This window comes from Atractosteus spatula, chromosome 5 (assembly GCF_055471065.1).
Source record: "Atractosteus spatula isolate fAtrSpa1 chromosome 5, fAtrSpa1.hap1, whole genome shotgun sequence".
NCBI lineage: Eukaryota > Metazoa > Chordata > Actinopteri > Semionotiformes > Lepisosteidae > Atractosteus > Atractosteus spatula.
Window position 1 is genome coordinate 53,591,649 of NC_142710.1, and position 5,135 is coordinate 53,596,783.

The window sequence follows — 5,135 nt, forward strand, 5'->3', positions numbered from 1 at the left end:
AGGCTCCGCTTACAAAATATGATGGGAGCACCTGGTGCTGTCCAGGCGAGTCAGCTGATCCCTACCACCTGATTGGCTGCCTGCTAGTGTCTGTCACAATGGTCCAAGCTGAACACCATCTGTTCAGTTTGATGTGGTAAGAACAAAAGCTAGATGCAGGAGCGCGTTGTGGGATAGAGTGGGGAAGGGGAACCCCCCCGGGGGCTATTATTCTAGTCCACATGTAGAAAAGTCTCTTACTGCCTATTTTCCATTTTTCTTTTCTCCGAGTGTGAGAGTTATGGCTGTAGCCAATAACAATGATAACATCTCATGTTTAGAAGTCCAACATTGTGGAACTGTGCTAGGCTGTTTACATTCTTTTAACTATTTCAGATAACATTTTGACTCGTTGCTTTAATGTTTTGTTTTTGTGATGGGAAAGCCAATTCTATGCCTTTTACTGGAATTGTGAATCGTGAGTTTTGTCAGCTCTTATAAAAAATACAAAAAAAATACATTCTATGCCCTTTTCTTTAAATATGCGCAAAGTGTCTGTTGAGTGATATGGCTCTGGTGAAAGTTTGCCTAGAGCATAGTCATTCACCATGTGTAATTCTTCAACAGTGCCATCAGCTTTTCAACATCCTTAGGCTGAGACTCTTTTAACCAGTACAGTATATATTGTTAGAGACTTTTTTTAGCTAAAACATTTGCACATTGTTCAGCCAGCTCATCCACACTGTGCTGTATGTACAAAATACCATGTATGTTTATTTGTATTTCACGTCTGCTTCATGAAAGATTACAATTTGTTATTCCAACAGTCAGTCAATCATATAATTGCTGTATTTTTTTCATCCAGACACTCATAAGCATCAATGAAATATCAAATGGAGTTTATGTTCATACTCTATAAGGATTACCCTCACAGTTGTGTGATATATCTAATGCCGATTAGCTGGGTAAAGAAGCACTTTGCGTTCTGTACAATGAACTTTAATGAAACTATTTAGTTCAAGTAGGTAGCTGCAGCAGCATGCGTAGGCTGCAAAGGAACAAGTAAAGGTTTATTCCATGCTGAAAAGAGAAGAAAAGAAGCACAATGTTTTGGCTGTGGAGTCTTCTTTGGGTGTAACACACCTTTACTTGTTCCTTTAGTGAAACTATGCTAGCAGAAGCTAGAAGGCCAACAAGAAAACAAAACGAAAAGAGGCTCAATTTGAAGAAAATAACTATTCAAAATTTCACTTGAACAATTTTGGACTTCTGGCTCATACTTTTTGTTACTCTGAGGTGCAGTTAATTTTATGGTGGGAAACATAACTATTAACATAACGTAATTATTCTTTTCCTGATGGAGATGGGTCAAGCTCCTCAATACTGTACTTCCAGTTCAACAATGGCAACAGCAAATATTGATAAACTTTCCACTGAGAACAGAATGAATCGCATTTGCTTTAAAAAACTATACACTACAAGATAGAACCACAACCACTAACACCAAGAACACAAAAAGCAACCCAAAAACAATCATTTGAAAAGTAAATTTTACGAAGGCTGTCATCCTCTTTTTTTTTTAGTCCAATTACATTAATTTAATTAATTAACTATTGCATTTTTGACATTCCCAGTTTGAACACTCTGGCTTCAATTATAAGTAACAACATTCTGGTGGTTTATGACTTGTGAATGATGGACACAAAAGCCTGGGGAATGAATTTTGCATAATTTATCAAATAATTGAGAACATTAAAAATGTCAATGACAGTGCTGCTTAGAAAAGACTATATTGAACATTGTGGTCTAAAGTGGCTGAAAAAATCATGAATGCTATATTTGCTGAGTATTGATCTAAAAAATATAACCATATTCAATTAATTTGCAATGTACAGTATATAATGTTATATGTTAGCACTAATAGACGTACTGTAGAGTACTGCTGCAGAAGAGGCTTCCGTTCTCTTGTTTGCCCTTGACAGAAAGGGCAGAGCTTATAGTCAGATTCAGATGATGTCATTTGACTAGGATAAACGAGAAAATAGTGCACCCTCACAGACTGAGTGAAGTGAGGAGAAAGAATAGAAAGCAAAAACTCTAAAATCACTTCCCATCTATTTTAAGTGAATGTCGATTTGCATATTGGGGAATTTTTTGAACGCCTTGTCTAATTAATGACAAATTCGGTTTTAACTCCCTGATGAAACAGGGAGCAATATTTTCTTCATGAAAAGCAAACCAGGTTGTTCCCAAGAACATTTCTACACTTATTGTGGAGTGATTCGTAAAAATGCAACTAATATTGTCTTGTTTTTGAAAGGGAGAACTGTGTTTCTTAACTTCTTCTCAGGATTATGGGATATGAAACAACTGTCTCTGTCCTGTAAAAGACACATGCTTTTAATGTGACTACAGTGTGTCTACAATAGAATTGGGAAATGCAAAGTTTGCTTTCTAACATCTGAGGGGTATGTCAAGTTCCAGGTACTGTATTTCATGTAGATACTGTATGGAAAATATTTGCTATGGATAAATCTAGAGGAAGTACTTTAGAAGAAGAGAGCAGCAGCAGTTTCAAATAAGATTAAGATCCTTCACATATGACAATAAAACTAATTACCAGCTCTAACCATGCAAAATCCAATTCTAAAATGAGTTTATTTGTTTGTTTCATGGAAGCAGTCAAACTAATGAAGACAGGGAATCTTTCAGCATTTATATTGTATATTTTTATTGCTACCACCTCTGTGGATTTGATGAAATTAAAGATTTTGGATGTATCTGAAACCGTTAACAGGGCCGTTGAAAACTGTCATTTGCTAAAACATTACAAGTTCATGGTTACTATAATGATTTATTGGAAGAGATTTGCATTTAAGTTTCAAGAAGACTTTAAAACCTATTCTTGTAAATCTTCTCTTTTTCAGACTTCAGATGGTTTGTGAACTAAATACCTTCAACCTCAATATATCAATCACTATTAATAATTAAGAGGAAGTAATGGAATGAACCAGAATTTGATCATATCAAAAATCTTAATTTTGTTCTGTTTGCTATTTAAAATATTTATGTTATACATTACTTTATTGGGAGCTGGCTGTTGGTACTGTATATTTGACTTGTCAAAAAGGAAGAAGTCATCTTTCATATACTATTGGACTTTAAGATAACCTTTGGCCTAACTGTTCATTCAGCCATTTCAAACACAATTAAACACTTAGAGGTACAAAATCAGTGCTGAAGAGCAACATAAAAGAGGAATGTTAATGTTTCAATTAACATTGCTGCTTAAGTTATACTTCAGACAGTCATGGATTCAATTTATTGTCATGATGTCCATATAAAAAGAGCCATGAGCAATTGAATTGGTTCATTTATCTTCATTTCACAAAGAGACATCAACCTAGGAAGCAACAGAGATAAGCTCGTCATTTTCTACCTCTCCTGTGCCTACATTTTCATGTAACATGGATATCTATGAATTGACTGACCTGCAAAGTTTTTATGTTTCATTTTCTTTTTCTACCATCATACAGTTATGTTATTTAGAAACTGTTAAACACCGCCCTGTTTCAATTTCAGCAGTTCTGTACCCTTTGTAGCCCGACACATTTTCCTGGTTTTAAAACTAATTATGAGAGAGTCAGGGTGCTTTTTCAAAATTAAGTTGTGGATTTCAACAAGTTGGTCAGTGGGAAAGAACATAAAAACCTTTTAAACTGATATAGAATTCTGTGGCCAATTAAATGCTTTTGGACCTGCGGAAACTAATCACATTACATGGGCTTTTAACACTTTGTATTGACTGCGAGATTTTGAAAAGGAACCTTTTACGGTAGTATTGCCTTAGAGTTTGATTAAATGGACAGTATGTGAGCTGCATTTTAAGTCCAGTAACATTGTCTAAGGCGCCCATGTTGACTTGTAAGTATGAACAGCCATAACTAGAGTCCCTTAACATTTTCACACTCGTCTAGAAGACCCAGTATTAAACTTCAGATAATAACAAGCAATCCCAAAGGTGCTTGTTACTAGGAAAATAGCATGAACGTACTTTCATCTTTTCTGTTTTACCTTCACTTTTTGTACCTTGTTATTTTAAGCAAAAACTGCTGAAATCGTGTAACTAGGGAACATGCTTTGTATATTCTTTTCTTTTGAGAGAGAAGGGAAGGAAAAGATTAATTTGTAGCATCAATAAAAATATAGTAATAGAGTGCTGCTATTTTTGTGATGTTCTTCAAACACAAAAACTCTAATATTAAATCTGTTCCATTAAAAAATACTACAACTACACTGGTACAAAATGCTTGGAACAATTGGTGTGGTTTTATCTCTTTTTTTCCTTAGCCATGTAACCGATTTCAGGATTCCAACAACACAGTGATGGAAAGTGCTGTCTTCTCCTAACTGCATTTTAATGGTTCTTTGTCCAAGATTTTTCCATCAGTTAAATGCATGGGATTGTTCGCTCTGATTTTTTTATCCTATTGTTAGTAATTCTAAAGCCCCTTTGGATTTTAAGATCAATGCACTAGTATGCTACTGTACAGTAGGTGATATGGTAGCATGATAGTTAGCACTGTTGTCTCAAAGCTTTTGGGCCCAGATTGGTGGACTGTGTGTGGAGTTGTCATGTTCTTCCTGTTTTCATAAGAATGTTTCCCTGGTGCCAATGTTCCTTCTAATTTTTAATGGCCTGTGTGCGCAAAATTTTCAAGTTGGCAAATTTTTTCCTCAGTGACAAAAACGTGTGCCCACTAAATTGAGTGTATGTAAAATTGTAAACCTGGAATTATTTTTTGTTAATATAGTCATTCTCATAGAAGCATAGAGATCTAAAAGACCGGGACAGCGATTTCAACAAGTGTCAAGTGAGCATGAGCAGTGAGGTACGAGACTTCGAGAGCATAGCATAGACTGTGTTTGTTTTATTATTATATATTTTTTTTAATTAAATTTTTTGTGCGCAGTTCAATTTCCTGTGTGGGCTATTTTCATAACCTGTGTGCACACACACATGCGCAAAGCTTATAGAGAACTTTGCCTGGTGCTCAAATTTCTTCTTACTTTCCAAACTACATTACATACTGGCAGGTTAACTGATATCTATAAAGTATACCAGTGTGCGTGTGAGCCCAGTAATAGACTAGTTG